At 35.0% G+C, this 18378-nt stretch overlaps 1 protein-coding gene across 2 annotated transcripts in view; it reads left to right on the top strand.

The window, feature by feature from the left end:
* The first annotated feature begins 352 nt into the window (after positions 1-352).
* Positions 353-18378, top strand: part of LOC146534241 (neuroligin-4, Y-linked-like) — an 81649-nt gene continuing 63623 nt past the window's right edge. For both annotated transcript variants that reach the window (XM_085192682.1, XM_085192681.1), the window contains exon 1: positions 353-490. The gene's annotated coding sequence lies outside the window, so the exon portion shown is untranslated. The remainder of the gene's footprint in view (positions 491-18378) is intronic.

The raw sequence follows: 18378 nt of genomic DNA, 5'->3' as shown, positions 1-18378 counted from the left end.
CTATCAGTATCTAGGAATTGTATACATACTCTACGTATATAACAAATAAAAGTAATATACGTAGAATATATAACTCTTATGTCTGATATTGTATATGCTGATTGCTAAAATACGTATTTTCTTCTCTAAATACTACAGAAAATCGTGGGAAAATTTTATTTTAGAGAATACCGCCATCTATTATCTATCAAAGGCAATGTCAGTGAAAACCTACCGCACAAATGAGTATACTGTGTTTAGTAACAGGCTTCAGTTGCCGTTTCGACGCGACCGAGGGAGGACGTATCAACCTCTCAACACTTTAATATCCCGCGATATACATATACATACAATTTTTCAAAATTTCGAACTCAATAAGTGCTGTGTATTTGTAGAAAATATTAATTCTCTTAGATATATTGTTAACATTATTTTAAATATTTTAATTTTCAAGTGTAAGCAATGTTTGGAGGTGATGAGTGGATGAGTGGCACATTATGCTGTTTCAAAGGTATGTAAAATACATGTGATGATTTTTTTTGTATATTTAGCGTGAGACTATCACGCTTTATCCCGCATATAACAGGATAGGCAGAGGGAACCTAGTATTTAGACACTGTTCCCCATTTTCTGCGCAACTTTTAAGACAAGTGACTGACGGAGCTCTACGCTGCGCTAGTCTTGTTGCCAGAGTGAGAAAATGAAAATAATTCATCAACCCGAGTGAGAATTGAACTAACAACTGTCGCACTTACAGTTGGACGCTCCTTTAACTTAAATAAATACACGTGATGTGCAGCGTATTCGACTTTCGGCTGATTTTAAGTAAATATTGTAGTGAAAGAATTTAGTTTCAATTTAGGAAAATTTTAGATATATATAGTTATTATTACTATATATTTTGTATATTTTCGAATATAATTGCAGGTAACCTAATAAAAAGACTCCAAAGTCTCCAAAAAAGACCACTTTTTTTAACTAAGCAAAAAAGAAATAAATTAGTATTAAATAAATACCATCGCTTTCTAAAATATTTTATGTATTTTTTTTAAAAGGTTTTTTTAATGAATATTTTCATTTCTACAAGGTTATATACGAGTATAATTCTAAAATGTTCTTCTTATAGTTAATTGCGGCCTTCATCCCTTTCATTCCTTGAGATAACATTTAACCCGGGCTTTTAGAAAATTTTAATTAGGCGACTTGCGATACGCCTAAATTTCAATGGGACCGTATTTTCATCTTCACATGAGGTTTTTATATGAAAATAAAGGTTGGAGGACTTTTTTATGTGTTTATTCACATGTTTGTTTTTTGTATAGAAAGTAATGATATTTAGATCATACTCTTTTTGTTAAATATAAGTATTTTTTTAAGGCCATCGCGGCGCAGTGGTACAGCGCGTATTTGTAAACGCGACGATTGTGGGTTCAATTCTCCTCGAAGGACTGAATTTTTTTATTTTTATAATAGGCACTAAAATAGAGACATTAAAAAAATATTAATTTAAAATTTTTTAGGAGTTGAAAAGAAACTGAATTATTGGAAGAAAAAACACTATTCTGTTTGTTTACTTCAAAAACAGCTCACGCTTACTTTCCAGCATTTACAGGATAATCAGATGAAACTTAATTAATGTTAGGAATGACACGTTTCTTACTTTCCGAATTTTCGAGACATTATGTGTTGAGTGGCGGAACTCAAAGCCGCATTTTTTCTACCAAAGCGAAGAAATGAAAATAAATTTATTTTAATGACTCCCGCGTGGGAACCCAACCCATAACCGCAGTACCATAAACTAACTAAAAATTATTTTTTCACTAAAACTATACAGTCGAAAGTAATAACGTCTAATAATATGAACCATTGCTATTCAAGTGACGTTACGTATAATATTCTCATTGAAGTTCTAGCTCTATTACTATATAGACTGGAAGATTGATATGAGCTCGTTAGCTAATGAAATGGAAGAATATATTTGTATAAGTATCTCTTTGGAAGTCTAAATTATACGAGTAATAAGTTAGGCACTCGTGGTGTAGTGGAGTAGTTTGACTGTATGAGTGATGGTTGTGAGTTCAGAAAGCGTGTTCTTTTAACTGTTATTTATTTAATTTTTGTTCTTCTCATACTGTTTATATAATGTCAGCGTCTGTAACGTAATGACGTGCTAACATATGCACGTGAGGCCCTAAGAAAAATACTCGATACCTTGAAATATAAATACTTTTGTATCGATACTTTCTATTTGATAGCGTGTCCCGTGGGGAAGGAAACCAGGGAAAATTTTATGTTAAGACACTTCCTTCTCATTAAAACACTTTCCGTTGACTTTTCGACACATAAAGTGTTAGCGGCGGAAAGCGACCGAGCTTCGTCAACCGTAGCGAGGAAATGAAAATATTAAATACTTCCCGAGTTCCTACCTCGAGTTGGAATTGAACACACAGCCCTCGCGTTTAACCCTGCGCCAGGACTGGACTCAAGCTTTTTATATCCTATTGAGTAATCTTTAAAAAAAAACAATGTGTAATTACCTTCATAGTATATTTCTATTATTCAAGGTAGATGTATAGTATCTACGAGTCTACGACTATGTTCACGACTTTTGTATAGCACTTAAGTGTTTACATTCCATTATCCTCCACACATTCATACATATGTTGTGTGAACTTCTAACAATACGGTGCTATATATTTTATTCATATTTCTTGGCCGTGACCGTGTGTTAGATTTTTACTAGATCTTAGAAGTACTAACGTGCGAGTGTAAGCTTAAGGTAACGAGGCAAAACGCGGCGTTGAGTTTCGCCATTCAACACGGAATGCCTCCAGAATCTAGTGGAAAGTGGAGAACGGAAGTATCATAATACAAATCGAGTGTCTTCCCAGGTTCCCTCAGCCTATCCTGCTATGTGTAGGATACTATATATATATAGATTTAGTTTCCGAAAACAAACAATAAATAACCAATTTACTAAATAACACCCTCTCTAAGTGTTTCGTAAAATAAATTTGACATACATTTCTCTATCGTTGGAATCAGTTACATAATAGATAAGGGTAGAAGTCTTCTACAATGCCCTCTAAATAAAGATAAAAACCTCTCTCTTCCTTTACCCGTAGTCCCAAAAACTATTAAGTACAAAGAATTTAGAAATAAATCAAACATCAAAGCTTTCGTGAAGTTTCAATTGATCCTTAGATTTTTTTTAGGGTTCCGTATTTCAAAAGGAAAAGCTGAACCCTTATAGGATTACTTTCTTGTTTGTTTTCTCTCCGTCTGTCACGACCACGTACCCCGAGATCACGTAGTGTATTTCATAGAAAAAAATATATTACATATAAATTTAGTGTACATTTCCACAAACCTAATAACAGTTAGTAAATTATGAGTTCTACTTCTCGTTAAAGTACAATCCTAGAATTGGTACGAAATCCTAAGATTAGTTTTGTTTTTTTTATTATCTTCCCGCTGTATCCCGCATATAGCAAGGTAGCAAATGGGAACCTACCGTTAAAACACTCTTTTACTCACTTTCGTTGATTAGTGGAGTTCAACGCCACGCTTTGTCTTGCTACCGGCACGGAGTACAAAAAAATATATATTCACATCTTTGAGTGGAAATCGAACCAACAACCGTCGCGTTTTACATTCACACGCTGTGCGACGAAGGCTTCCTCAGAATCTTTAGACGTTTTATAACATGAAAGGTCGGTAATAAGGAGGAATGGGGTAAATGTGACCCTGTGTCAGATGGCTTCGGGTCACGAAGACCCGAAATCTAGATTAGTTCAATATGCCAAAATTTAGGTTATATCTGTTCCGTGATTATGTAAAAGGAAATGCTTATTTGCCTAAATATAGCGTACTTGGGATTTCATCCAAATTTGGCTGGCTACCCAAGAATTGATACAAAAAAATATTACAGAATATTTGGTATTTTCAGCTTTACGTTGAATCTTGCAAATAATAGGGTAAGCAGAGGAAACTTGGGAACCTATTGTTTAAACACTCCAGTATCCACTTCCCATCTAATTCTGGAAGCATTACGTGTTGAGTGGGAATTCAACGCCGCGCTCTGCGTCTCCAGAGCGAGGAAATTAAAATTAATTTTAACTCTACAAAATCGATCTTATCACAATATTTTTTTTATAAGCAGAGTCGTAAATTAACTTATGGCTGTGCCAGACGGCCTATTTACTTAAAGTTCACGCCTCACGTCTCATATCAAAGGATTTCGCTTAAATAGCATAAATGGATGATTGATGATGTGTGAAGCCTTAGATCAACTATAATTTCTAATGTAGAAACATGAATAGATGAATGCATAGTTATGTTAGTTGAGGTTGTAGTGGTACAGTGTCTGACTGGGTTATGTGTTCGGTTCCTAGTAGCGGAAATATATTATTTATTAAGAAGAAAAAGCGTGGCGTTGCAATATATGTTTTAAGTATTGGTTATCTTCTTGCTGTATCCTGCATATAGCAGTTAGGTAGGCACAGGGAACCTAGTTTTGAAACTTTTTATTCCTCCAAATGTTTGAGACATTTACGAAAAAAAAGAAAAAATTCTTGTAGGTTGTTTATAAGTAAATATTAACTTATTTTACGATGACAAGACAGAGTTATAAATAGAAAATAAAGGCACGTCACTCATGAAAGTCTTCATCTAAACGACGTTGTCTCATTTTCATGAAAACGTTATTAGTTTTTCAAGAAAACATTTGCAATTTAATTTCCTTTTTATATTTTCGTACATCTTTTAGAACATTACTTAGTTTGAAAATTGAATAAAATATTGTAAGTAGTTATTGTATTTCGATATTTTTCCAAGAGGTTGTGAATGGTTTTCAAGAGTTAGGGTTAGGGTTCAATTCCCGTTACTTTCAATTTTTAATAATTATGTATCTTAAAAAAGTATTTTTCATTAATAACCCTTTAATAATGTTAATATTGTATTTCCTCGCTTTTGTCGCCAAAATGTAATGTCTCGACAATTGAGCGGTGCGTGGGCAACGGAGTATCTTAACAGTGGGTCCCCTCCGCCTATCCTGCTATTTGCGGGATACAGCGTGAAGCTATAATTTTTTCATAAGTCCTTCAAGATGTGAGAAAGAAATTACTCATTAATTAATTCTTCCTTTACTCCGAAAAATACTGAAGTTATCTAAATATAAAAATTGTCTTAAAAATTTCATAATGAATCATACTAGATAATATCGCTGGAAAGCAAAACGAACTTCTTTGTTTTGTAACTTCAGAAGTGCATATGGGGAAGTTTTATTACGCTCACTAGGAATGAATTAGGGTTGTCATGACTTCGAAATAATATGAATATTTCAAATCAATATATGGCCAATATTTTAAATATTGCCGATCCTTCTCGTTTCCTCCTCCTCCTCCTTTTTAGAAAAACTTTAAACTTTTAAATTATAGTTGTATGTTAAAGCTACATTTTGAGAACAACCTCAGAAGAATAAAATAATATATTAAATTGTTTCAAAAACTCTTTCTCAATGTAATTGACTAATTTATTGGCATCTCGAACCCAATGGTTGTAGGCTCAACTTACATTTTCAACACTTTTTATAACTACCGTTAATATGCATTTTCGATCTACCTACTTTAGCACGTAAAGTATTTGAAGTGGGTGATAAGTGACTTTTCCTGCTGACCATGCAATATTCGGAAGATATGCAAAGAAACGACGTATTAAGTTTCACAAAAAGTTATAGTTATATATGATATAGAATGTAAAGAAAATAATAATAATACAAAATATGTCAAAATAATTCTATGACGATTGTAACTTATTATCGATTTCTTTATTTTCCAGATTATGTTTCAAAATCTATACGCAAATAAACAGTTGAATATATTGAAAGCTTAAAAGAGAAGTGCTTTGAATAATAAATAAGGGATTTACTGATCCTACCTACTTTGATTCTTATAATACAATTTCACTTTACATTGAATGTTAAACAGTATATATTTATAAATAACTAGTGACCCGCTCGTGGCTTTGCTCGCTCTAAATCCACGATGCCGTTAATTCCTATTTTGATAATATACATTTTTATGACAATTTTTTTTTAATATATACAGCTAAATCAAAATCTACTTCACGGTGTATCCCGCATATAGAAGAGTAAGCAGTGGGAACCTTGTATTAAGACCTGCGCACCATCTAATTTTCGAGACATTCTAAGTTGAGAGGCAAGCAGCAAAGAAATGAAAATAGTTCATTCTCCCAAGCGAGAATCGAACCCACAATAGTCGAGTTTATGGTTGCGTCTCTGTGCCCAAGACGGCCTTATGTTTAATTTCGTTTGCAATTTTTTTTTATTTTCATTTAACGATTTTTAAAAAACAATATTAAATAGTATTTTTAAATTGATTTTGACACCCCTAAGAAAAAACAAGAAAGTTACACCTGAAGCTAGTAAGTTATTTAAAGTAGGAAGCTTTTCTCATACAAATAAGAAGTATCTTATTCCACATTTTGAATTTGAATGTAATTCTTGGAATATTTTATAGAAATTACGTATATATTATGTACATTAGAAATGTTCTTTCAATTTCTTTTTCATTTTTGTGTTATAATAATATTGTGGTTTTTTGTTTACTGCTTGGGCTGTTCATGACATAGTGTACAGTCGCTCGTACTCATTATTATTATAGCGGTTATGGGAAAGTCTTTAAAAATTACATACAAAATTATTTTTGTCCGTTCCAATCTGCACTTTCACAACAATCTTTCAAAACAATATCCACTTTGCAAAGCGCAGCGTTGAGTTCTGCCACTCAACACGCAATGCCTCCAGAATTCGGCAGAAAGTGGGGAACATCTTAACACTAGGTTCCCTCTGCCTACCCTGCTGTGTGCGGGATACAGCGTGAAGAAGATTTTTGGTTTATCTCCACTTTTATTTCTCAGTAACCACAACAACATAAAAATAACCGAAAAAATAAAACGATTTATATTTTAAGCGATTTTATACTTCACCGTGAAATTGTTTGTGGATTTCATCCGCTCCTTCATTATTAACTAAAATTAATAATTAAATAAGTTTCACTTAATTAACTTTGTTTATTACGTAGATAAATGAATGAGGCTTTTTGGGTCACGGAGTAAGGGCTTTTCCACGGTCAGCCTTCAATTTAGTTCGCTATTAAAGTTTCGGGTTGAAATTGCAATGGTTTACCTTTTAATTTAATACTAGTGGCCGTCGCGCGGCTTCGCCCGCTCAGGTTATTAAGTTATATTTATCATATTCAAATTGTACAAAATCTTTACATAAATAGCCAACAAGAGTGATTCTGTTTCGTCAACATATAATACATCTAAATAGTGCAACATTTTTAGGTAATATTTCTATTTAGTAAAATGATTTTAGGTATTTAATTTCAATTAAAATCATATAGACAGAGAGCGGCGTTAAGTTCCTTTTTTAATATACAATTAGAAGTTGGAACATAGCCAGGCTCATAATTAAATAATTAATTAAGCCTCTAGTGTGTACTCTAGAAATAATTAATTATAATTTTAGTAAAAATAATTTACGTTCTACGCTAATTATATTGAGGTCAACTATCACGACATAAATTGATCCGAGGAGGAGTTTTTAATTCAAAAATGGCATTGAGGCCAGGCGTGGTGCAAGTGCACAAACGTGCGACTGTAAATTTGATAGGTTGTGGGTTCAATTCTCTTTCGGGGAAATTAAATATTTAATATTTTCATTTTATTCATTATGCTAAAAAGGCAAAATTTATTCAATATGATTACACAAAGCTGTGTTAAGTTACGCCAATTGTATAAAAATTGAATCAGTGGATATTCCACTGTGCTACGATATATGTAGTGTGTACGTGTATATGTAGTTAGTAACAAAATAATTATGTAATTTACTTTATTTTGTAACTAATTACATTTAGTTAGTAAAACTTATTTATTATAACAACTTTAGAGCCATTACCTGGGTAATCAAAAATTTTAACTTATTGTTAATTCTGTTGGGATTTTCTAGTTATTACATTGTTTTTGTTAAAGTTGTTACATATTATGTTGTAAGGCCAACGTGGCCTATAAGGCGTGGTCTAGTTGTGCCACGATTGCCTCAAACTTGTATTGTTTTTATTTATTTTGAATCGAGTGTAACGACATTCCGTTTTTCACTTTAAGCTCAATTATTAAGTCATTGTGGGGTTATTAGCGGAACTCAACGTCGCGCCAATACAAACGTCAAATTCTACTACTCATTCTACTAATAGCAATATTATTATTAGAACATTCGAAAAGTTGCCTCCAATTTTCTAAAGTAAAACTCAAAAGTAAAACTTTGAGTTCAAACTAATTTGTAGGCAAAATCAAGTAAAACATTCAGTATATAAACGTTTATCTTGCACTTCCTATACTCGTACTTACTAATGTATGCGGAAATTCGGTGAAAAACCTTTAAAATTTAGGTCAGCCTTTAGAATAGCTCCAGTCATGCGTAAGAATGGAATAAGGCTAATGTCGAGTCTATTTCATTGTTCTTTTGTTAAAGTCTGGTATGTTTTTACGAGGAACGCCGCGCTTTTCCTCTATAGGAAATAATCATAATAATTATTTCATTTTCTCTAGAAGTAATCGAACCCACTATCTGTCACATTTACAGTAGCAAGTGCTCCTGTGACACAAATGACCCCCAATAAGAATAATTAAAAAATAATCTCTGAACTCAAATCGAACCCATAATTACCATTTCCATTTAACCATTTCAACTATACCTCTAGGGAGTCAACCCAAAATATAACACATATAAGCAAATAGTCCTTGAAGTTACAACAAAAGGTGACGCATAAATTTGGTTCTGTAAAGGAATTAACAATTCTCGTCTCTTATGTTTGTACTTACGCATGTTGACGAAATTAATAGAGGAACTCATGTACGCGTTAAATTGTTGGTTTATGTAGTATGTTATATTTATTATTAATAATTAGTTATAGTAAGACCGTTATAGTGCAGCGGTACAAGTATGTGAATGTAAACGCGATGTTTGTGGGTTTCGTTTTTCAATTGGGTGCATGAAATATTCAAAGTTTTCATTTGCTAGCTCCTGTTAACGAAATGTCTTACCATGAAGTCCTTTGTAGGGTTAAACAAGTATGCGGTAAAATACATGAAACTTACATTGTTCTAATACAATATCTAACAAAATAACGCTCGTCTTATTTATTTATTATTTTTTATTTTTTATCTCTCAATCTAAATACGCATCCCATACCCATCTCCAATATAAACTTGGCAAAACACTGTCAATACAACGTTTATTAATTAAAAACAAACAACAGTATCGCTGTTTCTGCAATAATTATGGCAATATTTGAAAACAATAAAAAAAATGTTTTTAATTTTCCGTATTGAAGTGTAGGTAGAGAGAACAGACTCTCCGTTCTACATCCACATAAACCAAAATCCACACAATTAATAGCGCAGGGGAACAAGCGTATTGTAATCGCGACAGGTTGTGGGTTTGATTTCCGCTTTAGAAAAAAAAATACTGCCTACGTGTTCCCTGGTTACTTACGCCCTCGTAAATCTTCTTCCTCCTGGCATTAATCCCGGCTATTGCCAGGGTCTGCCCTCCTACTCAACCTACTCCACTTTGCACGGTCTTTTGCGTCCTCGGTGGTTAGACCATTGGCTCTCATGTCCTGCATCACGACATCCAGCCAGCGCTTCCTTGGGCGTCCAGGAGGTCTCACTCCAGGAACTGATATAGCAAGACACTTGCATCCGACATAGTTCTTAGGCCGGCGCGTAACGTGGCCAAACCATCTCAGACGACGCTCTTGGAGCTTATCCGCTACGTCACGGACCCCAAGACTACCTCGAATGAATGTGTTGCGTATGCGGTCAGACCGCGTTACGCCGCACATCCACCTCAGCATCTTCATTTCCGTGACGTGAAGCTCCTGAGTGTGCCGAGATAGTGCCGGCCAACATTCGCTGCCGTATAAAAGAACCGGTCGGATGATGCTCTTGTATATCAGCCCCTTGAGCTTGGTCGGTATTCTGCGGTCGCAGACCACACCTGTGACCTCCCGCCATTTGCCCCATGCAGCGCTTATCCGCCCTTGGACATCGTGATCGATGCCTCCAGACTCGTGCATAACGGATCCAAGGTACCTGAACTTCTCCGACTTAACGGCTGGCTCAGGACCTATAAGGATGGTGCTTGAGTCCCGGCTCCCGCAGGCCATGTACTCTGTCTTCGACACATTTAGTTTAAGACCGCCGTTCTCAAGCGTACCCATCCAGAGGTTCACTTTACGCTCCAGCGTCAGTCGGTTCTCGGCAATGAGTGCTATGTCGTCGGCATACATCATCAGCCATGGCGGCTGGTCCTGGATGTGAGCCGAGACAGTATCGAGCACTACATTGAATAAGAACGAACTAAGAGCCGAGCCCTGGTGAACCCCCACTGTAATCGGGAAGGGTTTAGTGTCGCCAACAGCAGTCCTAACCATAGAAGCGGACTCGTGGTACATGTCTCTGATAATCTCAATATAGGCCTCAGGGATCCCTTTGGATCGCAAAGCCTACCAGATACACTGACGAGGCACACAGTCAAAGGCCTTCTGCAGATCTAAAAAGGCCACATGCAGAGCTCTCCTTTTTTCCCTGTATGCCTCCATCAAAGTTCTGAGGGCGAAAATGGCATCCATGGTGCCCGATCCTGGCTGAAATCCATATTGAGACTCAGAGATAGTACACTCTCGGCGGAGCCTGAGGTCGATCATGCGCTCGAAGAGCTTCATGGTATGACTCATAAGCTTAATGCCCCTATAACTACCACAATCTTGAACACTGCCCCTCCCTTTGTAAATAGGGGTAATAAAGCTAAGCCGCCACTGATGCGGCATCTTACCAGTGTTCAAGATATGGTTAAAAAGGTCAGTAAGCATGAGCACACCAAGAGAGCCTAACGATTTCCACGCTTCGATCGGAATGTCGTCAGGTCCCACCGCTTTTCCGTTCTTCATGCGTCGAAGGCAATTACGTGTTTCGTCAAGGGTTATTGGGGCAATAAGTCCGAGGTTAGGCGGTGGGTCGTGATGAAGACTGTATGGGTGCTGAGTATTCAGCAACTCCTGGAAGTAGCTTCTCCACCTCTCCTTCACAGAGGCATGACTACAGAGCAGCGTGCCCTGGTTACGCCCTCGTAAATATTAAAATAATTTGCTCTCCCGAATGGTTGTCAAACCCACAAACATCACATTTACTGTTGGACGCTCTGCCACTGAGTCACAGCGGAACGTTATAATAATTACACCCTTGTTTTATGGGAATAATGTCGATACGAATAAGCCCATACATATTTGCCTATTTAGCGAAATTATTAATGAAATCGGTTAAGCAAAGGGTCGGAAAGGTTTGATCGTTTGGAAAAAAACCCGTTTTCCTGTATGGTTTAGGGGATAAAGTGAAATATGTAATAACTTCACACCAACGTGGCGCTGTGAAACAACTTCAATAAACGCGATGGCTATGGGTTCGATTGCCACTTGGGTGAATTAAATTTAATTATATTAATTTCTCGCCTCTGGAAAGGCAAGGCCCGTTGAATTCCGCCACTCAAATGGTAATGGCTCAAATTCCCTACCTGCTCTGTTATACGGGCCAAGTCTAAATCTGCAGTAAAAAAAATCTACATTATTTTCATACATTACTAGTCATCAACCCGCAACATTTAAAAAGACGAAGAAAGACTTTGAGACGTAAAATGGTAAATTCCGTTCTTATTCTCGTAGAATTTTCGAGAAATCCTCTCATACTTGTCAAATGTCATCTATGTAAGTCCAATAGTTTCGTCTGTATATTGTCTGAAAATCACTGGGTAAAGGAAGAGTTCCATATATACTAGATAGGTTTGTTCATTTGAAAATTTTACAGTTGAAAAAATTTTAAAGTTTCTTATGTCTCTAATTCACTATCTAATGTCTCTAATTCACTATCTAATGTCTCTATAATCATATATCATCCGTTATATTTCGATTCAATAAATCTTTAATAGAGCAATATACATTAGGCATGTACTAGTATCTAGCAATTTCACAGATTAATATGTTATCAGATATCTTATCACTATTGAACAATCTGTCTAATTTGAGATCAGATAGCCAATTTACTAAGACAACTATAGATTGTATTTAATATTGGTTTATATGAATATTTACCATTGATTATTTCCCTTCTTTATTAACCAATAATTAATATTTAAATACTTATGTACGTATCATACTTATATTAAAAAAAAATTAAGAGTTTGTTTGGTTGAACGAGTTTATCTCGGAAACTTCTTTTTGTATTGAATAGTCCCTTAGTTAGGAAAGCTATTATTATATTTCGACCCGTTCGTTTTGATATACGAGTCTGCTTTATGTAGGTCTGGACTGTAGACGTGATGGTTGTAGGTTCAAATCTACTTACAAAAGAAAGAAAGTAAAGTTAATTTTTGCATTTCCCCTAAGTGAAAATAGAACCCAAAACCATAGAATTTAAAATCTGGATAGGCATAATATATAGTTGTTGAAGTTAATATGAAATTAATATACAAACGCTCGCTATGCAACCATTGTCCAAGGGAAACGGAAGTTTGAATTAATCGCCATGTCTCCTTTGTACTTCCCTCTCTTCCTGTTTAGGATGAAATATTATGTAGATTACATTTTTTTCATTAAAGAAGAAACAGGCAATGTCCTTGCTATTGAAATACGTCACTGTAATAATGGAATAAATAAAAATAATGATCTAAATAAATAAGATGACTAAAATACGTATAAATAGCAAGTAGTATTTAACAAATTAAATTACAAACTATGGATTTTATTCTAATTTTCAAAAGAAGCTAGGTCCATATTTTCGTATGCATACAATTGCGAAAACAGATTTAGTAGAAGAATATATTCAGCATATTCTTTTACTTTCCCAATTATTTCTTCTCTTCAGACCGCCTACGAGTATACTAACTCGCTAAGAGACATTGATTAAATGGCGGAGAAAAAACCACACTTTATTTTATCAAGTTGAAAACATCCAGACCATATAAAAATATAAACACTAACATAAATGAAAAAATAAATAAAGGTATGTACTTTATAAGCAAGGCTAGTGCTAGGTTAATGCTAGTAAGTACAAAATGAACTCTAACATAATGGATATTAAAATGAGAAAAAAAATCAAAATAAGCAAAAATGAAAAGGTACATTTTCTCTATACAAACCAATACAGTTTTATGAAAAAAAAAATATACCTAAAATTATTTCATAATCATATACCCAAGCAATATCATAAAGATCAATTACACTTTATTACAATGAAAATTTGCCAAAATCCCACTCTATTTGGAAAGCCTAACGAAAATTAATATTACCAAGTAATCCACCCAACGTTTTCTCATGTCATTTAGAGGCTGAGGCAGGGAAAAGGTTGGGAAATAAGGCGTGGTGAATTTAATAAATTCGATGACAGGAACCAGGTGTTGGTATACAAAGGATATTTGTGGAGAGGCAATTTGGTAGCGCCTCGGAGGCAAGAAATAGGTTAACTATTTTTTAAAATGTTGTTATTTTTAAAGTAGTAGGCGAGAATGTTGGAATGGTTGTTTTTAATATGTAGTTAGTAGATTAAATGTTTAATATAAGGATTTTTTTCAAAAATGTATTTGAAAGTGGAAGATTTGAACCCACAGCTTCTTGGAAAATTTAGTTTTTAATTCTGCTTAGTTCAAATTAATTATTAGTTTCTTTAAAAAGTATTTTTCTTACGTAAGTAAAAAGGTAACATTTTAAAAATGTAAAATGCTTAACATAATTTCTGAATATTTTGGTTATGGCCTATTCAATTTTTTTAGAATCTGGTATAATATATTATACTAGCAGACGCGCGCAGTCTCGCTTGCTTATTTAGGGGTGAATTCTAATAAACCTCGAAATATGTGTTCAATGAAATATTTTTAAGAGTCTGAATTTCAAATTTTATAAAAATTGGTGCCGATTTAAAAAAAAATCTATACAAACTTTCAACCCCTTATTTGCACCCTTAGGGGAAGAATTCCAGAAAACCATGAAACATGTGTTCAATTAAATACTTTTAAGAGTTTGAATTTCAAATTTTATAAGAATCGGTGCCGATTTAATTTTTTTTCCATACAAACTTTCAACCCCTATTTCACCCCTTTAGGATAATTTTTTTTCAAAATCCTTTCTTAGTGGGTGTCCAGATTACAAAAGTAAACATGTGTCCAAATTCCACGTTTCTACGCACAGCGGTTACAGCTGTGCGTGCGTCTTACCTCAGCCAGTGAGGACAAGTCCTTTTATATATATATAGATTAATTCAAGTATGTTTTTGTAACTTTACGTTACTTTCTTTTACTTTTTTTAATGCTTATAATATAAGTGTAGATTTAGGGGCATTACACCTTTAAAATTTACCCTTGGATCGCAAACCCAGGTACTTTTCTAAGATTTTAAAGCTGCAACATGATGGGCACGAATCCCTGGGATGTGAAGTTGTTTTTTCTCTTCCATAAAAAGAATTATTAACATATTACAAGTACATAAAAATAACTGAATACAGCACGCGTTTTATTAGTATTTAGTACATACAAACAGGAGAGACTAGAGACATCAATTATTGTTAATTGACATTAAACCGGAACATTGGTGCAAATAGGTAGGTCATACATATTTAGTGTCAATTGAACACTAATTGATGACTGTAAGACGCAAACTCTATAGTGGCATAACTGTCAGTATTTGACAGTATACAATAATTATGAATTTTCCCGCTTGAGGAAATGAACAAAAGTGAAAAAGGGAAACAAATGATTAAAACGGAAATGGGGAATGTCTTGGTTCTTTCGCAAAGTGAGGAAGATGCGTGAGTATACAGATGTTTACAGTATATATTGATTTTGTTTCTATTTTTAGCTTTACGCTGTATTAGCTGCAAATAGAAGGGTAGGCAGAAGGAACCTGGAAATCTAGTTTCGACATTCTTTTCCTTTAAGACATTTCTGTTTACCATTTTCCGACGAATTCTGAACGCATTGTGTATTAATAGACGGAACTCAAAGCAGATCGTCCTCCATAAAAGAACTATCCAACACAAAAGTTTTTCTTTAAATTCAAACTAGTTATTCCTGATATTATTCTGTGTAGGTAGAATTATAGGTAGCTGAGTCATAGAAAAATGCACCATCTTCAAGATCTATGAAGACATTTAAGCATCTACAAACTTATTGGCGTAGAAAATTTCACTTGGAAGTAATAATATCGAAATTCCGGCGAAACAAATTTTGAATTGCCACTTCATTTGTCAAATTAAATTTGGTAAAGCAATTGCGAAGGAATTCACCGTTTTGTTGAAATTAATAAAGATGTTTATTGAGGCTATTATCATTTAAATTGACTGGAACTTAGATGGAATTTTTGAGGGTCATTGGTCCTGACGCTTAAAGAATGATTCGTTTCTAACTCGGTGCAGGTTTTTAAGCATGCGACAGGAACACGTGGTATATTAAGCGAGTATATTTAGTATATTTTTTTTGGAAATCCGACGTTTCTAACACTTTACAGTAGTCCGTGGTCACAAGTCAGTTGATATTATATCTACCGTCAACGATTTCTTAATTGCCTCGCATACTGCCCTGGATTCTTGCAAAATGATCTGATATCTTGTTGTCTGATGTGGTGGATTTGAGACTTCACATATTTTATAAGTGGGTTCCAGGTAGTAGAAAGTTTCCAACCACCTTCTCTATTGAAATTATAATCTAATCTGATTTGATCTACTTGAGGATGTCACTTGTGATGTGTTCACTCTAACATCGATGTTTCTCTTTGTTTGACCGATGTATAATACGTCATATTCATTTATTGATTTTGCAAGAATCTAGGGCAGTACACGAGGTAATTAAGAAATCATTGGCGGTAATGGGATTTAATAATTATGTCAATTGACAGACGGATATCACCTCACTCTACCACGACGAGTGACAACGGACTTCTGTCGAACACCACGAGTGTTCGAAACGTCGGGTATCCAAAAATTTACAATATACACGATGTATGTATATACACGATTAACCCGGCTAAAGAGTTTAATTTAAAAAGGTAATAATAGTGAAAATTAAATTATTAAAATTAAATTATTGCAAAGAGAACTGGCGTCGGCCTGTAGTACTTACTACTTCTGATCGCATGGCTGTATGGAAGAGCAAGGAGCTGCATGGTAGATTCCATAGAGCCCTAGTGGGCCAGGACGTGGATACTGTTTCATCATTATCTTGGTTACAGTTCGGGGATCTTTTCGGAGAAACTGAAGGTTTTGTCTGTGCAATTATGGACGAAGTTATCAAGACACGGAACTACCAGAGACATATTATGAAAGATGGCACTATCGACATCTGCCGGGCGTGTCATCGACCTGGGGAGTCCCTCAGACATATTGTCTCTGGTTGTTCTCATCTTGCTAATGGCGAGTATTTGCATAGACACAATCAAGTAGCCAAGATAATACACCAGCAACTTGCTCTTCAATATGGCCTTGTAGAATTGGAGGTGCCGTACTACAGGTACAATCCCATGTCTGTTCTTGAAAATAGCTGTGCTTTGCTCTACTGGGATCGGTCTATTATTACTGACAGGTATATTGTTGCCAATAGACCTGATATAGTACTAGTAGACCGAGCGGCGCGCCGCGCAGTGATTGTTGACGTTACTATCCCACATGATGAAAATCTCGTGAAGGCCGAAAAAGAAAAACAATCTAAATATTTGGACCTAGCCCATGAGATTACCGCCATGTGGGATGTCAATGCGACTATCATTGTGCCGATAGTGGTTTCGGTTAACGGTTTAATAGCGAAAAGCCTCGACCAACACCTTAAGAGGCTATCGCTTAGCTGTTGGATCAAGAACCGGATACAGAAGGCAGTGTTACTTGAGACGGCACGTATTGTGCGGAGGTTCCTCTCTCTGGAGCCCTAGCCACCGATGGCTTGGACCCTTGTCCCGCCCTCGGAAGTGTGGTTTTTTATATTTTTAAATGTATCTTTTTTATAAGTGAAAATTAAAGATCTTATAACAAATTTTAATGATATAGGATTTTTTTTTTAACTATTTCTCTATCACCATATTCTTAAAAATATGAATCGCACACTCTAAGGAAAAAAATATAAACTTATGAAAAATCGAACGTAGCGGAATTTCTATTCTTTCTAATTTCCTTTACATTGAATGTGTCAAAAAAGTGATGTTTTTCGAATGTTTGTATGTACTCGTATGTCCTTTTCTTTGGCACGTCCTAAAGCCCAAACTGTTAACCCTTAACTGCTCGCACGAAGAAAATCATGTATGGATAAAATTTAATGATTTCTTTTTTTCAATGAAACAAGCGAATAGTAATTATGAAAGTACTTTATTTAATCTATAAGACATAAAAATCACAACTTAAAATAAAATCTTCTAAGGCATAAAAATAACTAAAATATAAACTTCTACAATAAGGAACATTTTTAGCACAACATGAGATCATGCATTAAAATTTCATGAATATTTAGGAACTATGGCAATAATCGTTATTGCAGTTTTGGCAGTAAACAATGTAGTGCTCATTACACAAAAACTTTTTGCCTTAACTGCATTTTGTGGATACTTTTCGGTCACTCTTTTTCATGCACCGCACCGCCCACGCCCACGCCCAGCACCGCCCACGTTTAGTGGTAGGTGGAGCAGATGGAGTTTCCAAACCATGTACTTCCAATAGCCGCGTGGTTCGATGTTTTTGATGACTTTCAACAAGTTCCATTGCAAGTTGTCGCAAGAATGTTTGAAAACTGAGGAATAAAAAAAGACCTATGTAAATAACAAATTTGTACGAAAAATACAAAAAAAAACTCTAAACCAGTAAAACGATAGAAATTATCATTCACTATAATATTTCATTCAAAGTTATATCAATATCTAATTAAAAACAATAGAATATAAAAAGCTTACCTTTCTCAAAAAAGTTACGTAAGTACTCGCACGGGGTCACGGCTCAGGAGAGCAGAGGCTTAGCCTTCACCTGCAGCGGCCTAAACAGTACTAAAGTATGTTCTTTAGCGCATATTAAGAGACTAGCGGGCGTGCGGGGAGGTTCCAACCGTTGCAAGTGCATTTTTTCGATATGCGAAAGTGCTTTGACCCCATGCGAGCAGTTAAGGGTTAAGTTAATTTTCTTATTGAGGTTTCGTTGAATTCACAGAATTGTAGTAGTGTAGGCTAAATTATCAACATGGCGACTTGAACTAAAAAAATAATGGCTTTTATTTGACATAACTGTATGGATATCGCATAA

This window comes from Heliconius melpomene, chromosome 11 (genome assembly GCF_056956725.1).
Source record: "Heliconius melpomene rosina isolate 202511_hmr_F chromosome 11, ASM5695672v1, whole genome shotgun sequence".
NCBI lineage: Eukaryota > Metazoa > Arthropoda > Insecta > Lepidoptera > Nymphalidae > Heliconius > Heliconius melpomene.
The sequence above is the reverse complement of the archived record's forward strand: the minus strand, read 5'-3'. Positions and strand labels throughout refer to the sequence as shown.